The sequence below is a fragment of the Phyllopteryx taeniolatus genome, chromosome 12, assembly GCF_024500385.1.
Source record: "Phyllopteryx taeniolatus isolate TA_2022b chromosome 12, UOR_Ptae_1.2, whole genome shotgun sequence".
In the NCBI taxonomy this organism is placed as follows: Eukaryota; Metazoa; Chordata; class Actinopteri; order Syngnathiformes; family Syngnathidae; genus Phyllopteryx; species Phyllopteryx taeniolatus.
Window position 1 is genome coordinate 23523372 of NC_084513.1, and position 18031 is coordinate 23541402.

At 44.2% G+C, this 18031-nt stretch overlaps 1 protein-coding gene across 6 annotated transcripts in view; it reads right to left on the reverse strand.

Moving 5' to 3' along the window:
* The window catches only part of dachd (dachshund d), a 140319-nt gene that overhangs the window by 36009 nt on the left and 86279 nt on the right, over positions 1 to 18031 (reverse strand). The window lies entirely within an intron of this gene.

Below are 18031 nucleotides of genomic sequence, written 5' to 3' on the forward strand. Positions count from 1 at the left end.
TGAAGACCAGGTCGTCGGTTACTCAACTTCCGCAACGCAATCCAAGATATATTTCCCCATGCTATTCATTCTGCAATTCCCGCCCCTGAAATACCCCTTATAAAGTCCAATAACACTTTAACTGAGGCAATTGAATAATTCTCCATGTTAACATAATAGACATCAATGTTTTATTACGCGTTAATAATAGAGAAGGAACGCAATAATCATAAAGAAAATGGGGGATAAAAACTATCCGCACAGTAGTTCACACACTCAAGTTTACACAGCAATAAAAAGGAATCAATTATTCCCTGATGAATGAAAAATATGGGAATATCATGGAAATTATCTCAATATTTAAATATAAAAACGGCAGCAAAAAGCCGCCATGATTAGTTAAGCGCGTTAATGACAAACGCGACTAAGGTTAATTATATCAGCCTATCAGTCGGCATAATGAAGGCGTTTCAGTCCCTTTCATATATAAATATAGATGCACATATTATTCCATTCCGGCGGCAGACATATCTTTTAAATTATTCAATTGCAGTCCGCCAACGGACGCTTAATTGGGGGAAATTGATGATGTTTAAACAGAAAAGAGAGCGGAATAATAAAGATTCCGCGGGGGTTCGTGGTGAGCAGTGCGCCACGCTTCTTTCATGAAGAGAGGGCAACTTTCAGAAGGTCAAAGTTAGGCGTCCCCCCGCCCTTCCTCTCGTCCGTCCCCGCTCGGCTCGACGGGACTTTGAACGGCCGAGGATCCAACGCGACTGCGAACGGTTTGGTCTCGTTCCTGCGCCGCCCGCTTTAAAGACAACCTCATAGACACTCGGATACTGATTGAGCTTTTTTGTTGTTGTTGAATTTTTGTCTCTCTCTCTCTCCTTCCCTCTCACTTGGCAGAAGGGTTCAAGGTAATAAAAAAAAAAAGCTGATCTGCAAAAAAAAAAAAAAAACAACTCTGACAAAACATCAGTGGCTAAAGGGCAAGGAGATCTGCATGGCGACAACTCGAAAGAGAAGGACACTGCTTGAAAATGAAAGGGCTCCTTTTTCCAAAAGCAACCATTGATTTCCATAAGAAAGGTGCCTCGGCGGAGAGTATTCCCAAACAAAATAAAGGATTAAAGCGAGCACCTTGTCTCGTCGCTCGGACTGAATCAATTACCGCTCGGCAGGCAAAGCTCAATTAAAACAAAAAACAAAACAAAACAAAGAAACGGCGGTGCTTAACGTAGGACAACAAGGAGAAGGTCTTGGCAACCCATCAGCCATTGGAGGCTCCTCGAGGGCCTCTCAGTTAGGATGTATTACACCCAGGGCCAAACGCGTCCTCCCTTTCCAAAAATACAGAGAAGGCGCCGCCACTTGTCCTTGAGGCCAAAGCCTGCGTCGCCGTTATCGCTGTTGCTTTCGGTGGCTGCCCCGCCGGCAACTTTCATGTCCCCGTCGTCCTAAAGTGGCTTTTGGAGGGCAGGGGAATGCGCCCACTTCATTTTGTTCCAGACCGAAAGGATCCGGGTGAGGGGGAGACTGGTTTGTTTGAGCAAAGTGGCAGACTTGGCAAAATTTCGACCAGAAAACTTGCAACAAGGTCAATCATATTATGATTATTATGAAGCGTGGTGAACTTTCTTTTACCCTTGTCTGTCGGTAACTCGTGTTGCAAGCTCACTTAAAAGCTCTGGTCGTGACAGTCCCTTGAACGGCTTATTTCGATTTCCATAATTTGCCACGGGAAAAATGGTCTCACAGTACGGACAAATCGGAGGCCAACCGGGGTCCCAAACAGATTGTGATCAACATTAAGAGTCTTGGTGATTATGAACGTAGCTTATTTTTCCTTGTTAAAGGAACATAAAACAAATAGCAACATCTAAAAACCATCTGCCTGTCAGACTCGCTACAGAGCCAAAAACCAACAGAACCACAAGCAATTAGTCGGGTGGATATACAGTAGTAATACCGTTCACGTCAGTGCTGTAAGCATTTGACACTGTTGACACAATATCTGACTGTCCCACTTCGCAGATACTTCTGTCGGGTGAGTAGAACTCAACAATCATTCCGCCGACATTCACACCTATGGACAATTTAGAGTCTTCCATGCAAAACATGCATGTTTTTGAAACGCGGAAGGAAAAAATACGCAAGTATGAAGAGGACATGCAAAGTTCACACAGTGAGGCTGGAGCGGGGATTCCAACCCGAACCACAAAACTGTGAGGCATATGTGCAAAACCACGGCCCAGCTGTGCTGCCCCCTGATAATTGCAAAATCAAGTAATTTTCATGTACATGTGTTTTCTGGATGTTGAAATTCCATACATATAGTCACAAAATAAAACATTTCTAAATTCATGCAAAGCGTACCGTTGGACGCGGACTGCTTGGTGTACAGGAAGTAAATGCGACTTTTAAAGTCTGTTGTCATGACAATTCAGTCGGTTTTTCTGCAAAACGGTAAGCGGATGACATTTCACAAAAACCCACCTTAACTTTCTCATCATGGCGAAATGGCTTTGCCAGATGTATATTCGTACCCGACTAAATTCTTGCCGTGTTGATTGCTATTGGGATTCCCAAGCCAGAAGTGAAGAAGTGATGAAGAGGCGAATTCCCGCCGCACGTCAACAAAGCGTTTATTTAGCGGAAGTGAGCCTGAGGGAGCCGCAAAGGTGAGCTCCGATGCGCTGTCATTAAAACGACAAATCACTTCGTGGCGACACAAACAGCTCAGCTGTTACGCTCTCGCCTGGCTAAGCAAAAGATCGGAATCGGCCAGGACGAAGCCAGCGCGTTAAAACAGCCCTCGGTGACAATGTGTTTTCCGGTGTCAAGAGCTTGTTAAGCCAAACTCAAATGGCATGGTGTAAACAAATGATGGAACGTTTTAAAATGATTAATGATTGTCTCTGTGGTGGACTGAAATGATAACTCGCCACCGTCAATCTTCATCTCAACAGGAAGTTTGCCTTTTTATCGGTGAACTTAAGAGAACAAGAAAAAGCGGAGGCCTCGAACAGTTTTAACTGTGTCACAGGCAGATGTCTCCTGACAAATATTAAACTAGATCCTACTTGGCACTTTATTATCTCTTCAGTGGAATGATTTATTGTTTGTGGAGCCAAGGAAGCACAAAGAGAGAAGGGGGAGATTGCATTTGCAGCCAAAGCTCAAGCCTGATCTCGTTCTCCGAGGAACAAAAGGGGAAAAAAAGCTTCCCGACGAACAATAATGTCAGCTGTAATTGATCAGAGGTCGCCGGGCGGGCCTACGGTAACGGCGTACTATTTAAGCGACAATCCGCCCCGACGCTTTTCAGACGCTTGTTAATGAAGCTGTCTGTCTTGGGCTATTTACCTTCCCTTAACTGGACGGCGGGAGATGTACTGTAAGAGACAGCGCCGGAGAGGATCTGTGAAAAAGGACCTGCGCACGCCTGAGGAATGTCTAATTGGTTGGCGCCGCCCGAGCTCAGGATCCGGCGCTAATTAAATGTCTTGTTTAAAGCCGATCTGTCTTTGTTTGGAGCGTCGGAACAACGCATCCTCGACAAACATTCCCGGTGGTTATCCTTTGAGTTTGATTTCAATTGGACAGGACAAAAGGGCCGACGTGCTCCACCGCTAAGCTTTTTGTTTTGTTCTTTTCCTGTTGAGACGCTTTTTCCGTCACTTTTTTTTTCACTTAACTGGTTGGAAAAAAAATATGAAAAACGTATTTCTAAGATGTCAACATTTATGGACCTGTTTCTGCAAAATAGTTGACTGAACACTCTTTCATGATTAATTAGTGACTGCAATGAATAATGTTTAACACACACACACACACACACACAAAAAGCTGACAGACTTGCCTATTTTATATAGTGCTGTATGATTTCAGACGAATTTCCCAGAAGCCCCTTCACGCTCTCTCCTGAAGCGCGTAAACTCGTTTCAGTGAGCTTATAAAAATGCCCCCATGTCGTATTCTGGCAACAAAGGTAAGGAACGGCCACCTTTGTTGTGGTCATATCAAGCATTTGCGCAGCCCTGAGAGGAAATGAATCGCGGGACCTTTGGCGGTCTGTAGCACTAATCAGCTCTTCATCTTTATTAGAACTGTTGAAAAAAATTGCCGTGGTTTTTGGAAGCCTGGCGGACATCAAACGTGGAGAACCTCCATAAATGTGTTGTGTTGTGTTGTCTGGAGTTGCGCTACCACGCGCAGCGCTTACAATACGCACAGACGCACACGCACGCCATCTGGACAGGTCGAGTCCAAGCGGGCGAGTCCTGGTTCTCATTAAAGTTGGGAGGAAGGTATCCGGCTTTGATGTAGCCACCCACAGCCCCACGGTGTCATTGAACGCAGCGCGAACAAAAAACATTTTGCGTTGACGCACTTAATGTCGATCATAAAGCAAACATGTTGCCTTTGTTAAGTACCTCCTGCGCGCACACACACGAGGGAACGGATTCCGCGGAGACGACGTAAACGCGAAACCTCAGATAACGCGCTATAGGTGCACGCAGAGACGACCCGACATGAAACACATGCGAACAATATGCTTTTGAATTCCGCAGGCCAGATGGAGACAAATCAAGGTGAGGTGCATCAACAGGCTGAAAGAATCTCCACGATCTTTCCTGTTCAAATGCCGATGAAATTTCCAGGCTTTCCGGCACTTTTATCTGTACAATTGTGTTAAACATTTTGGTAACACGTGCAGGTCGGTGACCTAGTGGTAAGCATTACTTAGAAATGTAGCGCTGAAACTTACTGACATACATCAAGTATTAACCAAACATCGACACATGGGTTGGTTAGTGGTTATTGCTTACTGGGCGCCTGTCTAATATAAATATATATATATTTATCTCCATAAATTTGAATATGGTAGAAAAGTCCATTTATTTCAGTTCTCTTACATTTTAAAGATTGATGAAAAACTTGGGAAAATACATTCAGAGGGTAAATCTCTGCCTAATTTCTTGATTAAAATCATTTTCATTGTTCGTTACATCGTATTCTAGTTTCCAGAGATGGTGACTTTTGGGTTTTCATTTACTATAAGCTATAATCATCAATATTATACATATATATTTAAACAAAAAATATTGAAATATTGTGTAGTGCATCTCTATAATATGAGTTGACTATATGACAATATTAAGCTTATGACACAATTGGAATGTATCGAGTTGTACCTGTGTAGCGTATTGCTGTGTATGTATACATATTGTGCATATGTATTTTGGGCCATTGCCGGTGAGCTGCGAGATGCCTGAACACAACACAACACAACAATAAGGACGAGACTGGGCAAAAATGGTTCCAAGGCGAAGACCACTACTGACCAAACAGAACGTAAAGGCTTGTCTTACTTGTGCAAAAAAAAAAACATCTGAATGATTCCCAAGACTTTTGGGAGAATATTATATGGACTGACGAGATGAAAGTTGAGCTTTTTGGATTGTGTGTGTTTCGTTACAGCTGGCGAAAATATAGCACAGCATTTCAGAGAAAGAACATCATACGAACAGTCAAACATGGTGGTGGTAGTGTGATGGTGTTGGGCTGCTTTGCTCCTTGAGGACCTGGACAACTTGTGGTGATTGATGGAACCATGAATTCTGCTCTTTCACAGAAAATCCTGAATGAGAATATTCAGCCATCAGTTTGTGACCTCAAGGTGAAGCGCACTTGGGTACTGCAGCAGGATAACGTTTCAAAACACACCAGTAAGGCAACTTCTGAATGGCTTAAAGAAAAACGTTTTGGAGTGGCCAAGTCAAAGTCCAGACTTGAATCCGATTGAAATGCAGCGGCGTGACCTTAAAAAGGCCGTTCATGCTCGAAAACCATCCATTTTTGCTGAATTCAAACAATTCTGCAAGGAAGAGTAGGCCAAAATATCGCCCCAGAGATGTGAAAGACTCAGTTCAAGTTCTAGAAAATGTTTGATTTCAGTTGTTGCTGCTGAGGATGGCCCAACCAGTTCTTAGGTTTAGGGGCCGGAAGTGGGCGATAAACATCAACTCCATCCTCAAAAAGGCCCAGCAGAGGATGTACTTCCTGCGACTTCTGAGGAAGCACGGCCTGCCACGGGAGCTGCTGAGGCAGTTCTACACAGTGGTCATCGAGTCAGTCCTGTGTTCTTCCATCAAAGTCTGGTCCAAAAAAGGACAAACTTCGACTGCAACGGACAATCCAAACTGCTGAAAAGATTTTGGGTACCCCCCTACCCACCCTTGAGGACTTGCAGAACTAAGACAAGAGTGTGCAAAATCCTCTTGGACCCTCCACATACTGGTCACCAAGTCTTCCAGCTCCTTCCCTCAGGTAGGCGCTACCAAACAATGCAAACTAAAACGAGTAGACATTCCAACAGCTTCTTCCCTCTTGCCATCAACTTCTTAAACAGCTAACTTACAATTCCATTGCAACATGCTGCCAATTGCTTTTGTCTGAGTTTGTTGTCACATTTCTGTTGGGCCAATTATACATTACTCGCGCACTAACTGTGGTAGGCTCGCCACGCTGCACTATTTGCATATCTGTTGTTGACCAATACTGGCCACTCATGTGCCTGAGTAGCATCTGCACCACTTGCACGCTGAGTGAGGAGTATCTGCAACATTTGCACAATCGACATTGTCCCAGATTATCGCGCTACTCGTCACTTTAGACTGCATACATTCATTGAAGTTTCTGCGCCATTTGCACAACGGTCATTGCACCCGACTATTGCTATATTAGTCATCCAAACTGCTCTAAGTGCGAGAGGACTCTGCATCTTTTTGCACAATTGTCAAAATAAATAAATACAAAATTGTACCGGCATTACCAGATAGCTAGCAACCCTTTATTGCTCAGTGACTGTTCTCTGTCAATTGACTGAAAAGTTCCTTGTGTGTTTTTTGGACATATTTGGCAAAATAAAGATGATTCCGATTCTGAAATCACCATTTAAACACAGCATTTTAAGTTCACTTGGGTTATATTTGTTTGACATTTACATTTGTTTGATGATCTTAAACAAAGTGGGGAAAGTATGCACAAATATAAGAATTTGAGAAGGGGGCCAATACTTTTTCATGGCATTGTATATGTTAATGATAACACAGCGGACAGACATGAATTTACTACTACAGAAAATGAATCGGGGTGGTCGGTTTTCCACTTGAAAATTGCTTCAGTAACAACTGCAACGGATGAGCACGACACTGGCGTCTCCCGTATTTTCTTCCGACAGGAGAAAGGAAGAAAAACAGGGCGCTGCAGCAAAGTGGAGACAGTGCAGTATAATACAGCAGCGTCCAGAGCACGGCAACAGAGTAAACTAACTTGTGCATGTATACATCCATCCATTTTCTTTACCACTCATCCTCACGCGGCTCGCGGACTGCTGGAACCTAACCCAGCTATCTTCGGGCGGGAGGCGGGCTACACCGTTTTGGAAAGGATCTTTTGTATTAATAAAATGGTTTATTATTATAGATTATATTATCATTACAGTTTATTTAGTCCTCCATTTTAAAAGAAACTATTGTGTCAGCTAGCTATTTGTAGTTATCGTATTGTTGCGCTAAGGTTATTTCATGGAATGCAGTCAATTGTGTGGACTTGATGGTTGATTGATGGCGTCTCGAAGCAATTTGACAAAATGTAAAGCGCCACTTGGCTGCAAACAGCAGAGGCGCTACTGATACCCTCGCAGCTAGCTTGCTGTCTAAAGAAGCCCGGATGACATTAGCGATATTTACGCTATTTCAGCATTATTCTGCTCAATATGACACTGACATGGACACAGGAGTTCAGAACGTTCAAAGAGCTTTTCCCATCCCATTAAAAATAACACTTAAAAAAACAGTTGACTGACTGTTAGTTGATCAAAGAAATTCAGTCAAATGCCCATCCCGAGTTCAACCGAGTGAATTGCAGCGTTTTCGAACAACGCGTGCGAACGCAGGTACGTGATAAGAAAGAAAACATTTCTGCTTTGACGAGCTATAGAATAATTGCTTTCCTCCGGAAAGGAGCTGGAGTGAAACATGTGGTCGAAATTATCAGCCAGACAGAGGTGTTTGTCCTTTAAGTGTATTGGGCTAACTTTTATGGGATCATTTAAAATCCCGGCATGCTAATGGCATCCATTCTTTAAAGGGGAAATGGAAAGATCCATCATCTATGTGACAGAGAGAAAAAAAAAAAAGTTCTTCCTATCTTTGAGTAGGAAATGCAAAACACGTTTTGGCCTTCCAGCGCGTTTCAGTTGTCTGTCTGGCTGCTCGCTGGAAATGTTAACAGACGTTTATTGACCGCCTTTTTTTTTTGTCTCTAGGTGGAAATGTTGATCAAAGTGAGAGTGTGGTGGTTTACTTAGCTGACTTCAGTCCAGGCAACGTGGGTTCATTTCCCTCTCGGTGACAGGGTGAATGTCAGAGTGAATGTTTGTCTGTGGGTTTTGTTTTGTGCAAGGTGGCGGTTATTAGAATCATCTTTGTTGTATGTTATGTTCAACTGGTAATGTACAGAATGTTAAAACACACAAGGAATTTGGCTCCCTTCGTTGGAGCTGCTCTCGTACGACAGCAGAGGAGCCGCTACAGTGGATACGGACCGGGCCGAATAGTGAAAATACGTGGATAATTGACTCCCATGAAAAATGATTTTTTTCTTCTTTTTTTTTCCAACCCACAGAATTCTTGAATACGCGAGGATGAACTGTCAATGTGTGTTGTTTTTTAAACGCAAGTAAGCAGGTGTCCACTGTGTTGCAAAATATCCATTTACACCATAAGCACAAAAGTACAGAGAGTCGTTATCAATAAAATGACGGTCTCCACTGAGTGGCCACGCATTTCGAACATGCGTGACCGGGCATGTTGCGGACTTTTCTCATAATTTCCCGTTGCTTTGTTTTTCCCACTGCTTCGTGTGGAAGGAATAACTGGCTAAAGGAATTTATTTCAATTCAACTTTTCTCGTTTCTCTGGATAACCCTTGTGATTCTGATCATTCATGTTCTGGAAAAAGATTTGTTATGGTGCAAAAACTCTTTTCTAAAGAAAAAACATGCAAAACACTTTCACACGCCTTCAAACGCGTTTGAGCTATGTTCTCTGGCTCTTTGCTGCAAATGTTAACGAACAGGGCTCCATAATCAAGCCATATGCTTGCATGTGGCAAATCTCATTACAGTAAATGACCTTTACCAGGCAACGCCAGCTTGGCGGTGCGCCATAACACAGAGCGCAGGAGACAATGGCGGCTCCGGTTAGCGTCTTCAGGCTCGGATGGCAAAAGAGGTTCCCGGGACAAACGGCTCCTCTAATTTGGGGTCCCGCTTTTATATTTGCGTCACGTCACTCCTGATAAATTAGCCGCGTCGGAGGGGGATGGGGGGTGAAAGAGAGCCGGCGATAAGCGACAATGGCGTGCAGAGTGCCGCGGACAGGAGTGCAGAGTGTAAGCAGAGCGCAGATATTAGCAGCAGCTGTTACTGCAGCGGCTGCAATATATTCAAGGCCAATCAATAAAACTCCAGCAGACAGTGACACCCAAGCAGACAGAGGAATCATTTTCATCTGATACTTAGCAAAGGCTCCCCCCTTTTAAAAAGATTGCTTTCAGTCAATGACAAGCCGTTGTCATTTGACTAAGGCTCCCCAAATGAAATATATCGACGAGCGTTATCAATCACGGCCCACTCGGCTGTCATATCGCGCGGGCAGGACAATGGGCGCCGAGGGGTGGACGGCGGCTCGGGTTTCACGTGGTTATCACGTGGCTAGCTCGTTTTTAATTACACAAATTAGCATTACTGCTTCACCATGATGTGACGTGAGGTCGGCTTTACAGTGCCAACAGTATCGAAACAAACTGCCAGCTGTTAAATGTTGCATAGCGTCTGACAATTTGAATCTCCAAATTTGCTGTTTGCTTTAGTTTTTTTAAATATATATGTTTTTTTAAATTCCAGAACAGGATTTTTGGTCATAGTTTGGTTGTGGAAAAAAAAAAAACCACACAAAAAAAAAAAAAAAACACAAAAACATCTGGAGATATTTTCAGCCTACCTAAAAACTTCTCAAGCCCCCCACAACATTATTCGGTAGGATGTGTTTATGGTTTATGGTTTATGAGTTTTATTGTCTTAGCCCAACTAAAACCGATCTTCAGCCCCCCTGAAAGAAATAGTGGTTTCCCGAAATGATGTAATGCTCAATACTGATAGATCCTTTAGTTTGTTCACTGCGTTTATTTCCTCACATTGCTGCATTGCCACTGAACTGTAGCAGGATTAAAATCTGAATATTGTTTGTTATTATTCCATTTTCTCCTTGTTGTTGTACTTGTAATATTAACCGCGATGTGCCGCGGTGATCTCTGTTCAGCCTGAAGCCGACCCGCAGATCACTTTTTTTGGGTGGAATCTCGAATAGAATAGACTAGAACAGGTGTGTCCAACTCCTTTTTGCCGCGGGCCACATTGTTGTCACGGTTTCCCTCAGAGGGCCGATGACTGTGAAACCATATAAATGTTTAGTCACCTCATAATATTATTACATACACACAACAAATTGATGGATAAGCTAGTTTTGAAATCAGAATTTGTTCAAATATTGTTCAAGTTATCATAAACAGAAAATGCTTGCAATGTCTCAACGCTACTATTTATTGTTATTATTTTATGAGAATTTGAGCAATAATCATGGAAGTTGACACAGATGATTTGCTTTCGCGGGCCACATGAAATGACTTGGCGGGCCAGATTTGGCCCCCGGGCCTTGAGTTTGACACCCGTGGACTCGAATAAAACATAACTTGATTGTCACTGTCAAAGTAACAATGGAAATCAGTGAGACATCTCACAGTTTGCAACGTTGAGGTAAAAATCTAATTGGAGTGTAGTTGAGGAATCTATTACTCAAATTGCACAATTACGAGATTTTTCTCCCACGTGGCCCAATTCGAATGAGGGTCACTGCAACATAAAGACAGACAGACAGACAGACAGATTGGATGTATCGTCACCGCGAGCCTGACAAGATCCAAATACGTCGTTCGACGATGTAAAAAGCCACGCGACTTCCCAAACCACAAACGTACAGCGAATAAACACTACGTGCGCGTAATGCAGCAAATGCGTGTTATGGTTGATATTTTTAGGATTTATTAGTGTCAAATGTCAATGTTAACACTTTAGTAAATGTAAACACAGTAATATCAGATTCGTAAATAGTAAATATAGGCACTCGGGTTACGATCACACTGCAGGTCGATTCCAATTTTTTTGCTTGGCTTTTTCATGTTAATGTAAATAGTACGATTCAAAGTTTTTCATATCCACTCTTTCATATGTGGATATCAATATATCAGATATGTATCCGACCTATACGTCATCAAAAGGCAACAAATGTCGCAATTGTTCGACAAAACAAACATGCCACAAATGTCAGTCAGTGGCAAAAAGAGAAGAAAATGTTGTCTGTGGTTGCACAAAATCATTCAAACTGCCACAAACGCGTCATTTGTTCGAGTTTGTGGACATGCGCAATGTGACGTCACGAACGCATTCCGTCCAGCGTAGAAACCGCCTTTCTTTTTGTAATGTGAAAGACTACATTTAAAACATCGGATTTCACGCAAAATCCGGATTGGGCATCTTGCCCTGCAGTGTGAAATCGGGGACCTCCAGTGTAAATGCGGTCTGATCGTCTCCTGCAGTTAGTCGACGTGCACAAATAATAAAGGAAAAGAAAAACAAAACTGACCAGTCGAGTTGTCAGGCGTCATAAACATTAAAGCTCATTCTTCATTAATTGGATAGATTAATTTGGAGAGCCACGATGCGGGGGCGATGCGTCCGCGCCGCTGTCCGACGCCTCCCCGCCCCTCCTCACTCTTCTTCTCTGTCAGCTCGAATTTAGCGGCGCAAGGGGCTGACCTTTGCCAAGTGAAGAGATCAACACAATTTGAAAAGACAATGTCACTTGGTGTAAATGTGATACGCGCAATAAACGACATTCAACCTTTCGGCAGCGATTCGCAGGTTTCCGGGCTATAATGCCGAGCGTGATTGCGTTGGCCATGTAAAGCAGTTTACAAAGTAAACGTGGCGACTCATTTGCGCTGTGAAATCACGGACGCGCCCGTGCTTAGCAGGGAACATTAGCACGCCAGAGTAACATTACGCCACACGCAAATGTAATGACGATACGGCGATTACGGCGACACGACGACCTCGAGCAAAAACACAATTGGCTGCCAAAACTGCCAGCCATTCTTCCTTACAACAAAATAGAAGAGCACATCCTGCATCCCCAATTTGACAAACATTTCCAGATTGTGCACATTGAGAATGTCAGGGTCTTAATCATTCCCAACAAATTTCAGTAAAGCATAATTCCCAAACCTTTTCGGCTCATGACCGTCACTAAAACACTAAACTCCTTGAAGGCCAAACTTCCCACGATATATGACATATTGCTCGAACATCAACATATGCTTAACAACTGTATTAGACCTAGTTTCATCAAAAACAACAAGTGCTTTAATGTGGACTCTTTCAATTCCAGTGAGCGCTCAACGTTTGACCATTTTGAACAGGAAGGAAGAATTTCAAACTGGATTCACCTTTTTACACGCACATTTTAGCAGAAGAAATGAATCGAGCATAACATTCAACCACTAAAACATTTTTTTGCTTGTAAACAGCCAGAATTTGACACGTTAAAGAAAAAAAGAATAACATGCCTAATATTCATTTCAGTTTTTCATGTAACATATTTGGGGTAAAGAGTTCCTCCATCTGAAGTCTTTTTGGTAGTTAATTACCAATGGTGTTAAGTTAGGCCGACGTGGCATTCACTTTTCATTGGGCACTGGATTTATCCATTTGATATCAACTATTCGTTATTGAGATCAAAATCAAAGTAGTGACAGACGTATTCTTGGCAGTGTATTTCTTTGTAAGTTTCAGAAAGGATTGTGCGAGTCAGGTTGCAGTTTTGACTATCCTCGGGTTGGATCGCTCCAGGATGGGACTTAAATTGAAATACTTAAACAAAGTAGCAGAAAGCAGAAAACGTCGTTCGTGAGGGTCCTGGGTTTATGATGGAGGTCCGTTCCTACGGCAGAGACCCAAATATATATATATTTTCAATGCAAATATCATGGGCATAATTATTTTTTGCATCCATTGTAATTGCAAAGCCTCAATGGAGACGGCGATGGCGGTTCGATTGCAAACTGACGAATCGCCTCTCCGTGCTTTTTTTTGGCGACATTAAGTAGAAGTGTAATACAGTATGTAACGCATACATGACATCGTGACAGGAATACACATCAGGCGCATTTCTTTGCATTTTATGGATCACAGATTTGATTTGTGTGGATTGCAGTTTAAAAAGAAAAAGTTTAGCACAACAGTCTAGTGTGAGTCCATTCCTAAAACAAACACTCGCATCGTCAACTTTTTTCGCAGCCGCCCCTCCAACGCTGCTCGATATGCATCATAACGGAAATAATGTTTAATCAATCCCCCGTCTTACTGTAATTTTATTTCTGCAGTTGTCGTGGCAGCATTGTTGTTGTTTTTTTTTGGTTTTTTTTGCGGGCGTCATGCATATTCAACGACGGCGGACGCTGGAGGAATTGGAACGAGGACATTCAACTTCATTAAAGAGGAGAAGTGATTATCAGGTTTATCTGTTGAAATGTCTATTAAAACGTGTGACTTATCGCTCGGCCGGCTCCCGCGAGGCTCGCCGGCCTAATGGAGAGATGGCGAGGGCCTCGACCCAAGAGAGAGAGCCATCGAGCTCTTTGCCCGTCTTGCTGTCTTCACCTGACAACACCTTGCCACCCTTCTCTTCCTGCACCTTTTCCAACGGCTTCTACCGCCGCCGTCGCCGCAACGCAAAACAGCGCTTTGACGCATAAATCAGACAAATAATGTGCCCCCCCCCCCCCCCTCACCACCAAGTAGCTCTTGTTCATGAAATGAATTCCATTCAGCCCATGGCTACAATCTCGTCGCTCTGGAGAGCTTCCCCGCGACAAAAGGCTCCCGCAAGAGAGCTACACAAGAAGATGGATGAAGTTGCCCCCAGACACTCATATCAGGTCAGCTTGCACTTTATCCCCTAATGGTTAACGTTCGGATCGAGTAGAGATGGGGGGTAGATACCAGATCTCAGCCCGAGGGCCATCGTTCCGTCTAGCAGGAGCAACAAGGAAGCGTTCGCCACCGTGCGCCGTCCGGGCGCTGGCCCACATTCCGAGAGCAGCCACCAGCAGCTTCCCGCAGCGGCCAGCAGGTCGGAGCCGCTTCGGATGTGTCTTCCGCCCGGAGAGCGTTATTATTAGAAAGGACATAAACACACTCATTAAATCGCAGGAGCGGAGCTGAGGCTGACAGCCGGCGCGGAGAGTGTGACCAAAGCGATCGCTGTCAAAAGTGCGGGCGGCGCTGCATGCGGCCTCGTCTGCGGGCACGCACAACACCACGCGTGCAGTGCCACCGGGGCTTGAAATCAGCCTCAAATGAAGCTTTAAAACCAATTCCCACATTTCTCTTTACAGGTGCCAATTCTGCATTGCACTGTGGGCTTCATTTGAATCATACAATAATGAATGTAATTTATTTGAACACTTCTTTAAATTTGGTCTTAATAGTTGGTGATTTATTTATATTGAATATTTTAATCTAGCGTACATGAAATGTTGTTGTTGTCATGTATCACATTTTTAAGACATTTATTTAGCTGTATTCAGTCATTTGTATTTTTGTTTTAAATTTTATTCTTACCGGAAATACTGTACATAAAAAAACACTTTTTTGTCTAAAAAGAGAAACTTCTATATTATCAAAGCATTGCGCTGATGTTACGTTGAAATGGAAACTGATTTTGTGGCAATACTTGAAACGCGAACCAGGCTATTTAGTTTTACGTGTCTTTCTTTACGGGAGAATTGTTAAGAAAACAAGATGCCTGTCGTGCCAATTTGCTTCCCAGAAGGCAACAATGAGTCACTGTCTGAGTCTGATGCACACTTTTCTTCGCAAACAGAAGCCATGATAATAGTTTGGTCAAGTCGAGGGCATCGTGAAGAAGACCTCATCGAGCGTTTCCATCAGATCACAATGTCGCATACGCGCATGCTCATTCATAAACACTGCTCGCCTAATATCTTATTTAGCATTCGGACGCAAATTGACTGGCTGATGTGATCCAAAGTGCTATCCAGCAGAGCGGTAAACATTGGGCTAATTAGCGCTCGCTCTGGGCGACTCTGCGGCGTCACCAAGCGCGGACCCCATATCGGGAGGGGGGCCCGTTATGCATTGATCTCGCAAAATTAAGGCTAACTGCCCCAGATTGCCGTGTCTTGATCTACCTTCTGGACGAGCGGCGCTCGCTAAGCTACGTGCCGTTCGCGGGCCGAACACAATGACTCGCCTTAAATAATTAACGCTTCTCCTTAACGCGCCGTTCCATCTGTGACCGCAGACATGACGATGAGGAGAAAATATGGTTTTAACACGTCAATAACGGCCACGGCAACGAGAATAACCCAATCAATGCGGCCGCAGTGTTTGCAAACTTGACTTATCCACGCCGATATTTGATCTCATCCGTTTCTCCTTCATACGATGTCATTCTTTATCGAGCGGCCGAGGATGACGGGAACTTTCTAGTTTAGCTTTAGCGTGACTTCTGCCCTCCCCGCCCACCCTCCATTCCTTTATGCTCGGTCTTCATCCTTTCTATTTGAAATTTGCAAGCTGTAGCGTCAGCTTAACCAAAAAGGATTAAGTCCCAAACCCAACAGAGAACACAGATAATGCTCAGTAATTGGTAAAAAATGAAGATGAATGGGACAGCTAGATAAGGACCAATTAGCTGCTGGGAGTGTACAGCTGTGGTCTCCTCACAGAGCGCTCTCAGGGGCCACAGCCCCCCTTTTCTCATGCGCACACACACACGCGCGCGTGCTAACGTGCAAGCACGAGGGTGGGGCTGCCAGAAATTAGCCTGATGACCCTGGAACGGAAAGAACGATGCGTCCTCCTTGTCTTGCCTCCCCCACCGCCCCCCCCCCCCCACCAAACTGGCATGCAGGCAACACTCCAGATATGTGGGCAATGCCAACCGAGCAGGCTGCGACTTTGGATATGGAAGTAGGCTAACGGAGTGCTACCAGGAGGCAGATACAGCAGAACCGCTGAGGTCGAACGCGATCTGCTTCAGGATGCTGAGCGAATTAACAACCAATTTTCCCCACAGGAAATAATGGAAATTGAATGCATCTGTCCCAGGGTCAAACGGTGTCCATCATAGGATGTTTGAATTCACATTTAAGCTTTGCTGATGGTGATACAGCCATCCATTTTCTGTACCACTTATCCTCACGCGGGTAGCGGGCATGCTGGAGCTTATCCCAGCTGTCTTCGGGCGAGAGGCGGGGTGCATCCTGATCTCGTCGCCAGCCAATCGCAGGGCACATAGAAACACTCCCATTCGCACCTACGGGCAATTTAGAGTCTTCAATCAACCTACCACGCATGCGTGTTTTTGGGATGTGGGAGGACACTGGAATACCCGGAGAAACCCCACGCAGGCACGGGGAGAACATGCAAACTCCGCACAGGCCAGGCTGGATTTGAACCCGCAACCTCCAACTGTGAGGAAGATGTGCTAACCAGTCGGTTAAACGCAACCTGTTTTTGTTCACTGGTCGTATTAAGAACTCATTTTTCCAATAGGAAAAAATGCAATTTGAATGAATCCATTCTAGGGTCAAACGGTGGCTGTCACAAAACTAACAGGGAAACATTTGAACATTGTTCAATGTCAAACAAGGGTAAACATGTCAATCGAAAACAGTAACACTGATGACACAGAGACAAATGAGCACATTTGCCTCGAGATTGAACGCAGCATTTTCGGCTTGTTTGTTTTAATCATTATTGCCAACTCGATCTGCAGTATTGTAATGCGCAGTGAGGTCAGAGACGCGTACGAACCGTTTTTTTTCCACTTTGCAACAAGTGCCACTTCCTGTTCTATGGTTGTTGTCACTCCTTCCCTCTTTGGTATCACAAAGGACAGACAAAAAGCCCAAGAAAAAGCACTGAGCTGAAACATGTAAGTTTTTTTTTACTGTGTCTGTCTTCCCAAGCATGAATTTTTCATCTTTCAACAGCGCTGACTAAGATGTCAGGTGTGTGTAGTTGAACACCCAACACTCACTTCTCCAGCCCAGCTGTGTCGAAATTAAGCTTTAAGAACATTTGTTCATACGTCACAACAGACAATGGCGCTGTCACACAGGTGCGTTAATGTCCCTCTTGGCTGAGTTTTGTATCAAAAAAGAATTTGGTTGTTCTTCTATTTCAGATCTGGTGCGGGCTATTTTGCAGGACCGCTGCGTGAAAGAGGCAGGAGCTTCTCGTGCCACCAGAAGTCTGCAAATACGTTTTAATGTGGTCAGAGATTTTGGTAAAACGCCACTAGTGTGGAGGGAAATTCGTTGGAGCCTGTTGTGTGCAAGAATATTGTTTTGGACAGTATCGTATATGGACACAGCCTGAGTCTCCAGTGCTCAGAAGTCGATTAGGACGTGGTGCATTTTAGCAGTCTTCTCTCTACTTGTGTTTATTCGGTCGTTGGCATCATCTGGCTGACGACAGTCAGAATTCCCATATCTAATTACGAGCGGGATTTCTGCTCCATTAGAGCCGCGTGGCGACGAGGCGGACGAGCGGCCGGTGGCCGAGGAGAAGGCCGGGCGCGGGGGGCGGGAGTGGGGGGGCTGAGCGCCGGATGGATGGATTTTGGTGAAATAATAAAGGAGGAGGGCTTGAACATTGTTATCTTTACCTCCCACTCCTCCGACTGAGAAACACTTTATTTTCCTTCCACGCTGGAGAAGAAAGAAAAAAAACAATTCCTTCTCATGGAATTGGCAGGTGTTTGTTAGTGGGCAGCGGACAGTATTTTCTCTCCCAGTAATGAAGGTTGTGGCTGGGGTCAGTGCGCAGAGG